We start from the raw sequence: 14,993 nt of genomic DNA on the forward strand, positions 1-14,993 counted from the left end.
CTGTGGGGTTTGAGCCCAAGCAGAAGAAGGACCTTAACTAGGCTAATGACTGAATAACCCAGCACAAATAAAATGGTACTTAAACCGATGTGCAGTGTCCGTGATGCACTAAAACTCGGGCATTCTTCCGCATCCAGTTAAAGTGAAGAATAATTGTTAGACCATAAATTTACTACTTCAGTTCAGTCCTGAGCACATATGTAGGTATTTCATTAGTAAAAATGTGTCAGAAGTTCAGGTTAAAATGAACTTCACATTTGAGATCAAGAAAAGAGAAGGGAAACATCCTGAAATCCCCAGAGCCCTCTCTTTTCTCATCTAAGCTTCTCTTTATTAGCTATAAGTAGATTTTCCAGGTTGTGGCTTTTCAGAGACAAACACTCTTGTGTTTCCCTCTGTTACCCAACTCAAACTAATTTGGATGTGCTTGAGCAAAATACAATTAGGTAGGAGAATATAAAAACGAAAAGACAAAAGTGTAGCCCCAAAGTATCATTAGAGTTAGTTTGCGTATTTATCTCTAGAAACTGTAAGTTAGTTTCCCAGGTAAATATCCAGGTCTGTTTCTGAAGATATTCCTAAGATTATATACATACATGTGCTTTTGTATCTATGTGAATTTGAAAACTTTTCCAAGATTCCTCGCTACCTGAGAATGGACAATTCATGGAGTGGGGGTTTATATATATGTTTCAACATCCAGAGTGGGTATTCTGGGTGTAGGGACTGTACTTGAATCAAAGGCTCAGTAAATTTGCCATTAATTCTGAACCAGTGAAAAGAGATCCAAGAAGAGCGTGAATAGGACATTTAAGGTAGCAGAAAAGGGAGGACACGTATTTCTAGCACCAGGTACCAGACCTGGAGTTAAGCATTTCACAGACATTATTGTGATGAATCCAATGTATTTGCCGTCTCCAATCCACCTTCTCCCATTATTTAGAGAGAAAACCAGGGCTCACACATGTCAAGAAGCATGTAGAAGGTGACGGAGGTGGAGTCAGGCTCCTGCAGTACTGTGGGCTCACGCGGGTTTGCGTGTCTGGGGAACCCTATGAACACTGTTTCCAATGACAGATTGATGGCAGACTGGAAGGACATTTCTGAGGGTGCCACAAAACATTTCTTGGAAGATGTTTGTTGCGCTGCTTTTTTCAGTTTCTTGAACAAAGCCATGGACGGTAAACTTACCTAATTTGCATATGATTGCATATAACACCTATGAGAAGGACACTAAACACACTAGGTGACTAAATCAGGATTACAGAAAATACTGACAGGCTGGGTTAATGGACTGAATGAAATAAGATGTTACTATAAGAAGGTAAATGTCAAAGTGTGCATATACGTTTAAAAAACCAATCATGCGATAATATGTGAGGGAAACAAAATTTAAAAACAATAACTACAGAAAATGTTGTAGTCAACAATGGAGTCAGAACAAGTTGGTAGGGTCATGTGGTTACAACAGGATTCTAAGCTATATTAAAAGATGTGCAAGGTCTACAATGAGGGTGGCAATATTGCTGTTGCACCTGCATGGACCAGATTACAACCTAAAAGGAACATTTTATTCATTCAATAAATATACACTGAGTGCCTTCTAGCACTCTCCTTGGCCTTGGGGATCTGGTGGAGAACAAAACAGACACCGTCCCTGCCATCGTCTGGCAGATGCAGGCATGGTGAAGTATGCTCAGAGAACGGAAAGGAACTTAAAACTATGTCTTAGAAAACAGCAAAAGGAATGGAGGATTTTTAGCCTTGAGAAAAGTCTTCTCTTGAAGATCTTTGAAAGGTTGAAGGGAAAAATGCAATCATGTTTTAAGGTAGATTTTATAATATTCCAAATATGTTCCCGTCTCTCTGGGAAAGGATTATACATCCCCAGCCCACAGATGTTAGGCTTGGCCTTGCAGCTTGTGGTGCTCCTCCTCATGGGAGAATTCTATGTCTTCACCCCCACTGGCCTCCAGAGCAGCCACATGACTTGCTTTGGCCAATGAAATGTAGGTAGAAGTGATTATATAAAGAAAGTACAGCTAAGCAAATTAGAGGTGGCAGTTCATCCTTGTTTTAGCTAGAAAACAATCCATTGAGTAGTTTGGTTTCAAGCAGTAACAGAATATTCAATTTATAACTCGGAAAAAGAGCTCCTTTTACCAAGTATGTATTACTCTAGCCAAAACCAGAAGTAAGGTTAAGTTCACTAATACGTCCAATAGAAGCGTTCAAGGCTGCATTCTAATTGTTACTATTTCTCAAAATTAGATGGTCCACCTATCATTAACACATATTAGTGTTGCCAATTTCACTCTAATTGTGGGTTTGATTCAACTTGTTCAAATCAATGTTATTGATATATAAGGACACCTATAATGTATCACATGCAGTTTCGGCTAAAACTTTAGTGGCGAGGCTGGAAATGAAAAATTGATGCTTGGCTTTATTGCTAATGCTGTTTACTCTACTCTTGCACAGTAACCTGCTTCTACGTAAGTGTCCAGCATTAGGAAATGAGTTATCATTGGTGACCTCTAAGTGAAATTGTAAAGATGTCAGATAACTTGGTGGTTTGCTTCGTACAGGAAAAAGAAGGAGGATAATGTGCTTCCTTTCCTTCATTCTGTTCAATACTTGGGCTTTTAGTAGGCACTGAAGCCCCTTTGGAAACTCATTTATATATTTCTTGCAATTAAAAACTGCTGTTTCTAAAAGGAACTACAAATTGAACTTCAATTAGGCCTTGCTTTCCGAGGCTATGCCCTGCTAGCGCTCCCTTTCATTTATTCCTCATTCTTGCAGATGAATTTGAACTAGGAATCACCTTTATGACAACCTGAGCAGGTTGTCTTTCGCTTTAGAAGACAGCGCCTGGGGCCTGCCGGTGGCGCAAGCGGTTAAGTGCGCGCGCTCCTCTGCGGCTCCCAGGGTTCGCCGGGTGGGATCCCGGGTGCGCACTGACGCACCGCTTGGCAAGCCATGTTGTGGCTGCGTCCCATATAAAATGGAGGAAGATGGCCACGGATGGGCATGGATGTTAGCCCAGGGCCAGTCTTCCTGTGCACAAAAAAAGAGCGGAATGGCAGATGTTAGCTCAGGGCTGATCTTCCTCACAAAAAAAAAAAAAAAAAAAAAGAAGATACTGCCCAAGTAGTCCCTGCTGGGTTGGAGAGATTTCTCAACTCCAAATCTGTGTACCTGCCACTATGAGCAAGGCTGATGTGCCCCTTTTTTACATTATCACTAGCTAAGACTTTGAGTGTAAGCAGCAAACAGCCCATGCCTATTTTGAAAGCATTCACAAAAGATACCAGAAAACACGGTCTCATATTCTATAATCCATTTGGAGAGATGAAAGGAACATAAAATATGTTTTAAAAAAAGGTCAAAGACAAAATATTTCAATTACAGTTCAAGACAAAATAGTTGATTTCCCACTATTTTCAAATGAATTGCACCAAAAATAATTGTATTCATGTTCAAAGGGGATGTGTTTATAGTAAAACAGAGTGTTAATGGAGAGTTACACGGTAAAGATGGATCTTAAAACGGGATTTGAGAGGCAAGGAAAGAGTTCATTCCCAGGGGATAGAACATGAGTAAGAGGCAAGGAGTGTGGGCAGGACGAGGAATCAACTGTTTTGGCTGTAGCATCTAGCGCCATGTCTCACACACAGTAGGACTTACTAAATGTTGGCTGAAGAAGTGAATGGAGTGATAGGACAGCTCAGAAAGAGACCCCTCTTAGAAATTAGATGAAAATGATTGGATTTGGCTCCAATTGCAAAGACTTTTATTCCCATGCTATGGAGCTAGGTGCTTTATCTTTGGAAAGGGGAGGTGTTCACTGTCCCACGTTCCAGGCAGACACTCCCTGTTGAGGTGTTGGGCTTTATCTTTCACTTTTCTGTTCCCAAGTTTATCAGTCTTCACCTATCTGCCTGAAGGCTACCACAGCCTCAAGTTCCCGCCTCCCTCAGACATCTCAGAGTAATTATTATCTGCATAATTCATTGGGAAATTAATTATGCATAATCTTTGATATGACCTTGTGATGGTTAATTTGATGTGTCAACTTGACTGGGCCATGAGATGCCCAGATACTGGTCAAACATTTTTCTGTTGTTTCTGTTAGGGTGTTTTTGGGTGAGATTAACATTTGAATAGGTAGATTGAGTAAGCAGATTGCCCCCCTTAATGTGGGTGAGCCTCATCCAATCAGGTGAAGGCCTGAATAGAACAAAAAGGCTGACTGTCCCCCAAGTAAGCAAGAATTCTTGCTGCCTTATGGCCTTCTAACCAGAACATTGGCTTTTTTCTGCCTTGGACTTGAACTAAAACATTGGCTCTCCCCAGGTCTTGAGCCTGCCAACCTTTGGACTGGAATTACACCATCAGCTCTCTTGGGTCTCCAGCTTGCCAACTCACTCTGCACATCTTGGGACTTTTCAGCCTTCATAATCATCCTTTAGTTTTAATGTTATTTAGCCTTTCTGCATGTTTTTATCTTGCCTTTCCAAGGATTGTAAACTTCCTGAGGTCTGAGATCAGGAAGTCTTCAACATCTGTAGCCCTTTTCCAGAGTTATGGGGGGCATGACTGTGGAGGGCAGTAGGGTTACCACACATGATTGTGCAGATCAGGTCCTGCACAAGCTCCCAACTGAGAGGGGAAGTAGGACAAGAATCCAGCACCGGTCCACCCACCAAGTGTGATCCTGGAATGGGGCTGTGTCCATCTGGGGGAAGAGACCCTGTTTCTAATTCTTAGAGGTATTGAATGGGCTAGTGGAGGCCCCCGACAGCAACATTTCACGGAGGACCCAAGCATGGGCTGTGTGAGCATCCCAGAATAATTCAGATTGCCTGCTCTGCCCAACATTGGGCAGGACTCACCTGGCTCTACCTTACAATGGCCAGAGCTAAGTCTTAGGAATTGCCAGAAAGTTTCCACAAAATGCTCTAAAAGCAATTGTTCCTTCGGTTGACTTGGGATGAGGACAATACACATTATACCAATGATCAACTTCCTATAATTTCAATATTTAAAAGTGTATCAGTTGGGGTTCTTAATTGCAAGCACCAGAGACCAACTCTGAGAGATTAAACAGAAAGCAATTTATTGAGTAGCTCACAGAATCGCTGGAAAGACTGGAAAACCACACTCAGAACACAGGTAGGAAAGATGTGTGTCCAGTAAGAGCCAGGACAAGAACCAGAATGACACGTAGACTCAGCCCAGCAAAGACACCTCTGCCACAGCCAGTGAACACTGGATGCCTCACCTTCCCCAGTCATTGCCCGCACTTGCCCAAGAGGGATTTCTCCACTGCTCCTTCTTCCTTGCACCACTACTCTGGATGCCAAATCCCAGGCGGGGCACTTGGTGGGCTGAGCCCTGGGGAGACTGAGAAAAAAAACGTCCAGCATTTTCAGCATCTCAGTGGGAGGTGGGCTCTGCTTCCTACCTTGCCTCCTAAGGTGGGAATTTCTCAAACACAGGAATGGGATTCAAACTTGGGAAGTCAAAAAATAAAAATGTTCACTTCGTAATTATAAATGTGTACACATTGAGCATCAATCATAGACAAGAAACAATTTAGTGTGTACGGAATAGAAAGTTGTGTTCATTTATTTCAACTTCATTTAAACGCTTCAGTGGGAAATCCTGAGTTAAATATAAATGCTTGCAGCTCGCTAACTTCAGGTGAGAACCCAGCGCACATGGCACTTCATGGAGGATGAGCCTCTCACAGCACTCAGCCGAAAAGCACTGAATCAGGGCAAGTTTATACACAGGGAAGAGGTGGATTCTCAAATAGGAAAACAAATTTCAGCCAAAGCTTCCTTAATTCTGACAGGTCCTATGTTGCTAGGACCTGCATAGTAATAAATGCAAAAACAATCAGGAACACATGTTTAGCAAACTCTTTCAAAAACACTCAAAAATTTCTCCCTGTTGGTAAACCTCACAGGCTTCCTTACGATGAAGCCAGCAAGCACTTTTTAACATAAGGAAAAAACACAGATTGTCTCATTGCTTTCACTTTAGAACGTGTATCAAAATTCATAATGGTATTTATTTATTTATTTATTTATTTATTTATTTATTTATTGTGTGAGGGAGATCAGCCCTGAGCTAACATCCGTGCTAATCCTCCTCTTTTTGCTGAGGAAGACCGGCTCTGAGCTAACATCCATTGCCAATCTTCCTCCTTTTTTTTTCCCCCAAAGCCCCAGTAGATAGTTGTGTGCCATAGTTGCACATCCTCCTAGTTGCTGTATGTGGGACGCAGCCTCAACATGCTCGGAGAAGCGGTGCGTCGGTGCGCGCCCGGGATCCGAACCCAGGCCGCCAGTAGCGGAGCACGCGCACTTAACTGCTAAGCCACGGGGCCGGCCCCATAATGGTTTTTTAAGTCTTAAAAATACATAAAACATTAAGTATGTTTTCTTTCTTGAAGTCTATTCTCACAAATCTAGAAGACATTGTTAGGGCTCCTACCCACTTGGTAGATTGCTAACCACTATACAGAAAGCCCCTATAAAGAATTGTTGACTGAATAGATTGAATATATAAATGAATAATAATATCTCAACAATGATGTGTGGATAAAATGAGATAATATAGGTGAAAATGTTTGGAATTCTTAAGAAGATAATGTGCTGAGTAAATTGAAAGCAAGAGTATTAAAGAATCGTTTCTTGACTAAATGATGGACAGTAAAGATTACCATGAATCTTATAAATAACATTTTGGTTTTGTTTTAGAGGAGTCACACTAATACGTAGCTTGTTCCTATTTTCCAAAATCAGGAGATGACTTCTGTCATCTTAAACCTGTGCTTACCCTGGGGCAGTGGGTGAGGGCCTGGTCCTTGGGCGCTGTCTCTTTATCATACCACTGAGGCGAACTATTAAAAAATGTTGAAATCCTTATTAATAAAACCAACCCCAGACGGAAGAGTTTCTCGGGGAGCTTTCATGCTCCCTGTCATCTCTGCTCTCTCTGCTCCTGGTATCCCCAGCTCCTGATAATTTTGACCTTCGTCCCATTGCCATGAGGCTTCACTCTCAATCAGTCCCCATAACCTTTAGCTACTAACTTGCTGTTTTTACCATTTTTGTGTGTTTTGATTTTCTTTCCAAAAAGTCTTCAATACACAAAAGAGATCATTTGGAGCAAAAGTCACCTGGCATTATACCACTTAAGCCACATTTTCCTGAACTTGCTGCTCATAGACATTGCAAGCTTGCTTGTCTGGTTAAATTAGTTCCAGCATGAAGGAGACTTACAAACCAACTCATCTGGAGCAATGTCTCAAAGCACCGCCCTCCCATGGGAAGAGAGATTCTGGAGATTGTGAACCCAGAGGAAAGCCCCCAGATTTTGATAGACCAGAACCTTCTGGGCAATTCTAAGATAATGAGCCCTCTGCCCTGAGGACAGGGCCAAGGAGAAGTCCTATGGGCCTGTTTGTTTACTTAATAATTGGTCTACACTACTCAAAGTGTGGTCATTTGCCCACGTGTTACAGGTCAACGACAGGTAAGAAGGGAAATAGAGAGCAAGCACTGAAAAAATTTTATAGCAATTTAACAAAGTCTGCTGAATCTGATAATAAAACATTGACATTTGTATTTTCTATGTCTTTTTTCCTAATGATTCATATTTATTGTATTTTACAAAAGTATGGATCTAGAAAGTATTGGAAATTTTTTTTAAATGGTCTTTCACCACTGATAGTTTGATAAGCACTGGTTTAAAAGAACTAGAAATGAAAATGAGTTATTTGCAGTGATATTTGAATGTGCTATGATACATAATTCCTGATGATTTGTAGCTTAAATAGAGATTGACTTTAAATAGATCATAATAAATAGGTACACGTGTTTGTGTGAAATGTATTACTATTATTTGTTTACTCATTATCTAGCAATCCTAAAAACATGGAACACACTCCAGCCCAACACACTGCAGAGAGGTGAATTCTTTTCCAAGTCTAAGGAAGACCTAGTAAGATGATAATAGCAATGGATGCCATTTGGACACTGCCATTAAAATAACATAAACCTCTGCCCTTTCAAGCTAGAAGTTTAGAACATGACTGTTTATTTGGCACTGAATGTTTCTTCATCATGGCTCCAAGGAAGCTGCACTGATCCCCTGTGGCCTCTGGTTGGCTCTGGAATACCATCTTGGCTCACACTGAAGCACAAAAGGACATGTCAGATCTTGCCCTTGCTTGTCTCCCTTCCCGACACCTGTTACCAAGCCGTTTGTTGGCAGGAGAAAGGTGGGGTGGTCAATGAGGAGGACAGATAAAGTTACTGTCATCACTGCAGCTGAATAAGAAGTAGGAAGAAATGAGCAGCATTTCCTCTGGAATGTCTCAATACTCCCTCATAATAACCTGCATGGATGGGTTATGTCCTATGATTTGCACTTTCTCTCTCTCTTCTTTGCTGATTTTCCATTCTCTCTTAAGCTAAGAGGAGTCCTCATCGTCTCTTGGTATGGTTAGAGAAATCAGACCTAGCTTATGCAATATGCCCAAGAGCCATGAGCTTAGCAAGAGCAGTTACAAAATCAGACCACTTCCCGGATATTTCTGGCATTTGGGTACATTGTTCTTCATTTTGAACCTGTTCAAGAGAAAATGGTTTTCTGATCAGCTCTTATACTGGTGCAAAAAATTTCATCCCAGAAATGTGTTCAGAATTATGAGAATAAACTTAATTGTTTTTTCTTGGACTGGGCCAGATTTAGTAATTCTAATAGATATTATATAAGATTACATTAGATTTTTGTAGTTATCCAAGGTAACTCCCTAGATGGTGTGATTTGAGGAAGGGAACAGATAGATGAGCTATTGCAAAATATGTTTCCACATCAGTCTACCCTAATACATGAAATTACACCAGTAAAATATTTCCTTTTGCCTTAGTCTGCTCAGGCTGCCATAAAAATTCCATAGACTGGGTGGCTTAAACAACAGAAATTTATTTCTCACAGTTCTGGAGACTGAGAAGTCCAAGATCAAGGTGCCAGAAAGACAGATTTTATTCTGAGGCCTCTTCTCTTGGCTTGTAGGTGGCAGGCATCTTGCTGTGTGCTCATATACACAGGGTGAGGGTGAGGGGAGAGTTCTATGGTGTCTCCTCTTATAAGGGCACTAATCCCAACATGAGGGCCCAACCTCATGACCTCATCTAACTCTAATTATCTTCCAAAGGCCTCATCTCCAAATACCATCACGTTGGGAGTTAGGACTTCAACATATGAATTTGGGGGGGGATGTAAACATACAGTCCACAACACCTCTGATTTAAGATACCATATCCATAGTACCTATTAAAATAAAGCATTTTAATTCTTTGATACCTATTTTTATAGAGTTGGAGTTTTTTTCTATTTGTTTCAGCTATTATCATAGCATCTGAGGCAGGAAGTGGAGAAATAATACGTAACTGGCAAAAAAAAAAAAGCATTAAATACCTAAGCTTGGGAGCAAGAAAAGAGAAGGCAAAAAAGAAAAAGAAAAAAAAATTCACTATTTAAGAATTTCCCTAAGGCTGGCACTGTAAGCTGTAATTAATCCATTCATTTACTCTATAGTAAATAATTGAACATATTAGGTACAGGTACTGTGCTGATTACTGGGGATAAACATACCATAATGGACTTTACAGATGATGAGAAAGTCAGACCTTTGACAAATAAGACTCATGTGATGTTAAGGTGTGCTGGAAGCAAGTCCAGGGTGCAGCAGGGGCGCAGGGAGAGGCCAAATCTAAACGGACTCAGAAAATGCTCCTAGGGGAGACCACACTTAAAGTGAATCAACATGGAAGGTTTCCAGCAGAAGAGTGGGCATGGGAGAGAGGTAGGATGTGGAAGGTGGGCACTGGAGAAGGGGCAAGTAGAGAAGTAGGATGATGAGGGCCAGGCACAGAGGCAGAAAACAGAAATGCAGAAAGTTCGACATGTGTGGTAGGCATGGTCCAGACCAGCAGGGTGGCTTTTGTCTGCCCCGCTAAGGAGTTTTTGCTTTACCCACAATCACTGAATGACTGTAAAGAGACTCAGTGGAATAGGATAAGATTTTCCTTTGAGAGATCACTCTTCCGACGGTGGGCAAGATGAAGAGAGGACTGTGGGAGTCAGAGGCTGGATTAAGATGTCTGTTAGGAGATTGTTGCAAAAGTGAAGGTGAGAAAGGGGCCAGCCCAGTGGCATAGTGGTTAAGTTCAAGCACTCCGATTTGGCGGCCCTGGATTTGAGGGTTTGCATCCTGGGCGTGGACCTACAAACTGCTCATCAAGCCAGGCTGTGGCAGCCTCCCACATACAAAATAGAAGAAGACTGGCACAGATATTAGCTCAGGGACAATCTTCCTCACCAAAAAAAAAAAAAAAGTCAAGGTGAGAAATAATGGAGGGCGGAGAGGATGAAATAAGGCAGTAGTAGTGGGACTGGAGAGGAGTTATTGAGAAGTGACAAGACCAGGGGGTAAATCCAAATGCATACTGAAGTAGAGACTGAAGTAACTGAAGCAGAGGGGGCTCTCAGTGCCCAGATGGCTCCAGGTGACTGGAGGCACCATTCACTGAGGTAAGGAATTCAGGAGAAAGAGTGGGTTTGAAGGGAACACAGAGAGTTCTGGGTAGGCATTTTCCATTGGAGATGCCAGGAGCAAGGCCGGGGCAGGAGCTCAATGTGGGGAGTTACCTGCTTCAAGAGAAGCCATGTCAGAGCTAGGGCTACCTTGAGCGAGGACTCTGGGCAACCCGAATAAACCCTGCGTATATGTCTGTCTTCATGGCTACATAGTGAGTTCCTGAAGGGTCAAATCGACATGGTTCATTTTTTTATCTCTTAAGCGTTTTGCATATAGAAACTCCCTATGAGATATTAACAGCGCCAGGAAAGTAGATACACGCTTTGATGTAAAGTCCACTATGCCCAACTTAAAGTAGAGGTGAACTGCTGCCCAGAAAGATTTTTGCAAGAAAAACAAGAATAGTGTCCTGCTTGTGCATTCTTCCTTGTTTTCTTTCACTTACTAAGGAAACAACTCATCTCCAGAGTAAAACAATCTGTCCTAATGACTCCAAAAATAGTATTTGCAAATAGATTTGAAGCCTTCTGACGAGGACCCAGGAAGAAGTGGAGGAAGTGTTTGTAGAATTGTTTCCCAAGTAGGTGTGGTCAGAAACAAGGAGAAGGCAGGGCAAGGCAGAGAACCACCCAGTGACAGAAATAGCAGAGCAACAGAAAGCGCTCTCAGCTTCCTGCTGTATTAGTTAAGCGGCCTTTATTGTTTTGGCTAAGAAAGGTCAATTAATCACCCAAAGTGTTATCTGACAGTAATTAACAATCAGCAGCGACAAAATATCCATAAGAGCTCAGAACAACAAAGGGTTCTGTTGGGTTGGGGTTTTTTTGTTTTTCTCTTTCCATATACCATTGAAAAAGGAGTCATTGACATGTCATATTTCCTTTTATGACTTCATTAGTAATTTTTGGCACTTAGGAAGGGGTCAGAAAAAGAGAAGTGCCACAGCTCACCTAAGCAGACCCACAGGTAATTAGTACAGTCCCACTGCCTCTGCAGTTTCATATCTTAACAAGGTGCTCCAAAGCTTCAGGACAAATCTTGTTGAGGAAGGAGAGAAAGAGGTAGGTAGCACCGGCCGTCCCTCTGCCTGAACTGAGCCTAATAAATCCCAGGATTGATGAGGGGTGAAAATGAAGATTGCTAAGCTGAATTCCAATTCTGGGTTACAGGAAAATTAAAGCTAGTGTTAGAAATTCCCATAAATGCTCCCCCCTCCAAAGATTTAAAAACAAACAAACCAACAATCTTGTGTTCTTTTATTTAATGCAAGTTTTGGCATTAATGTTTCTGCCATAAGCATGAAGAATTTTTCAGTGTGTGGATCGTCCCCAGAAAGAACTCGGCAAGTATTCCTGGAGGACTGTTTTATGTGTCCTTTCCTGCATCCCACATGGCTCTCACCCACACACTCTGCAAGGTGAAGTTCAAGTCTTGCTTCAGGGAGTGCTCTTGTTTCTAAATCTTTATGTAAACCCATGCACTCTGGTGAAGCACAACCTTTAGGTATGAGGCCTTCTCAGATGATTTCCATGGAAGGTTCTGCTGGCAGCAGCAATCAGCCCCTCCAGCCTGACTGCCCCAGAGATGAGGCTAGGTTTTTTAAAAAAAAAAATCTGGTTCTTGAGTGACATCAGCATCATGGCGGAGTGAGCTTCCCCCATTGAACTCTCCCCGTGTACGACACAACAAAAAGGACATTCATATTCCAACAGAACCTATTCACACAACACTGGGGACATCTGAGGCACCCAGGCAGCCATACACCCGAGGACTGAGGTGCTGGAATCTCCAGAGGAAGTGGAAGGAGGTAAGAGGAGCTCCCTTCCTTCCCCAAGGACTGCGACCCAGAGACTAAGACCACACGGCTCTCAGAGGAGGGGGAGGGGCAGCTCACCGCGTGAAAAACGGCGCTCTCCAAGACCCCTCACAGCCCAAGGGGATCCCCCTACGGAGGAAGCAGATCTGTTGCAAGGGTAGTTTCAACAAGCTAGCCCCTCAGGAGAGCAGAGAGCAACAGCGAGGCAAGAAACCTCTGAGATCAGGGAGGCGAAAGTAAGCACCCGTCCCCCACCCGGCCCACCCGATTGGTGCTTCAGCTCAGCCCTGTCCCCAGAGGCAGCAGCCCCCAGGTGCCTGGCCCGACCAGCAGTGGGGCGAGCCTGCACCCCAGCACCAGAGGCAGCGGCAGCTTAGTCCTCACCATTCCACTGTCCCACTTTCTCCAGCTGGACCAAGCCACGGCCCCAGCTTCCCCAGCACCACCATGCCATGGCCCCAGCTCTTTTGGCTGGAATGTGCCCCGCCCCCAGCTCCTTCGGCTTGACTGCCCTCCCACCCTGCGGCTCCAGCTGCTTTGGCTTGGCCTGTGCCCAGGCTCCAGCTGACTTGGCACCAGCAACTTCAGCCCACCGCACTCTAGTTCCAGCTTCTTTGGCCCAGTGCACTCCAGTTCCAGCTTCTTTGGCCCAGTGGCGCTCCCGTTCCTCCTTCTTTGGCCCCGTACACTCCAGTTCCAGCAACTTTGGCCCACTGCACTCCAGTTCCAGCTTCTTTGGCCCAGAGGCACTCCAGCTCTCCCTTCTCTGGCCTAGCACACTCCAGTTCCAGCTTCTTCAGCCCAGCGGTGCTCCAGCTCCTCCTTCTTTGGCCCAGCACACTCCAGTTCCAGCTTCTTTGGCCAAGTGGCACTTCAGCTGCAGCTGCTTCAACCCACCCACACCTGAGCCCCAGCTGCTTCAGCCTAGCTGTGCTCCAGCTCCAGCTGTTTCCACGCTTCCCCCCCACCCCGGCAGCCTCCACTCAGCCACACCGCAGATCAGCCAGAGGCCGACAAGAGTGCCCATGGATTGAGGCGGGCCAGAATACACAGCCCTTGACCCCCACCCAGCAGCAGCAAGAGGAAACTGTGACCATATATTTTCACTATGAGGAAAGGTAAGCCAACACCAACAGGCACCATGCAAAAATATATTAAATCTCCAGACCAAAAGGAAAATGACAAGCACTCAGAAGTCAACCCGGAAAGCACGGAAATGTATAACCTTAATGACAGAGAATTCAAAATAGCCATCATAAAAAAGCTTAATGAAATACAAGAAAACACAGACAGACAATTCAGTGAAATCAGGAGTTTCTTCACATAAGAGATTGACACTATAAAAAAAAAAACCAATCAGAAATCTTAGAGATGAAAAACACAATAGAGGAGACAAGACAAATCTGGAAGCCTTAAGCACTAGACCTGACAATATGGAGGAAAGAATTAACAATATTGAGGACAGCAATGCAGAAATGCTCCAGATGGAGGAGGAAAGAGAAGTAAGACTAAAAAGAAACAAAGAAACTCTCCGAGAAATATCTGACTCAATTAGGAAATCCAACATAAGGATTATAGGTATACCAGAGGGAGAAGAGAGGGATAAAGAAGCAGAGAACTTGTTCAAAGAAATAATATCTGAGAACTTCCCAAACCTGGGGAAGGACCTGGAAATACCAGTGAATGAAATCAATAGATCTCCTAAATATATCAACATGAAAAGACCCTCTCTAAGGCATATAGTAATAAAGCTGGCAAAAGTCAATGACAAAGAAAAAATATTAAGGGCAGCTAGACCAAAAAAAAAATAACATACAAAAGATTTCCTATCAGGCTCTCAGCCAATTTCTCAACAGAAACTTTACAGGCTAGGAGAGAGTGGAATGATATATTCAAAATTCTAAAGGACAAAACTTTCAGCCAAGAATACTCTATCCAGCAAAAATATCCTTCAGATATGATGGAGAAATAATAACTATCCCAGACAAACAAAAGCTAAGGGAGTTCATTGCCACAAGACCCCCACTACAAGAAGTGCTCAAGAAGGCCCTCATCCCTGAGAAAAAAAGAAAAAAGGGATTCAAAGTTTTGAACGAGGAGGAAAATAGGTCAACAAAACCAGAAAAATTGCAGTCCTCCATCAAAATAGATTAGCAAATACTTAATTATAAAACCAAAGATCAAGGGAGGGTAAGCACCAAGCATAAATATAACCTCATCATGTTAAACATGAGCTCACAACACAAGAAGGAATAAGATGTGACAACAATAAGATAGAAGGGGAAGAGAAAAGGGATCAAATTGACTTAGTCTAAGGGAATAAGAGGACATCAAAAAATGGACTATCACATCCACAAGATTTTTTTATACAAACCTCATGGTAACCACTAACCAAATAATCAGAACAGAATCACATACGATAAAGAAAGAGAAAACTAAGAGAACCCCCACACAGACCTACCAAACTGCATTGGTAGTCTGAAACACATGGGACGAGAAACAAAAGAAATGCAAAAGAACTGGAAAAAGAGTGATAAAATAACAACAACCAGC

The sequence above is a fragment of the Diceros bicornis genome, chromosome 10, assembly GCF_020826845.1.
Source record: "Diceros bicornis minor isolate mBicDic1 chromosome 10, mDicBic1.mat.cur, whole genome shotgun sequence".
NCBI classification, from domain to species: domain Eukaryota; kingdom Metazoa; phylum Chordata; class Mammalia; order Perissodactyla; family Rhinocerotidae; genus Diceros; species Diceros bicornis.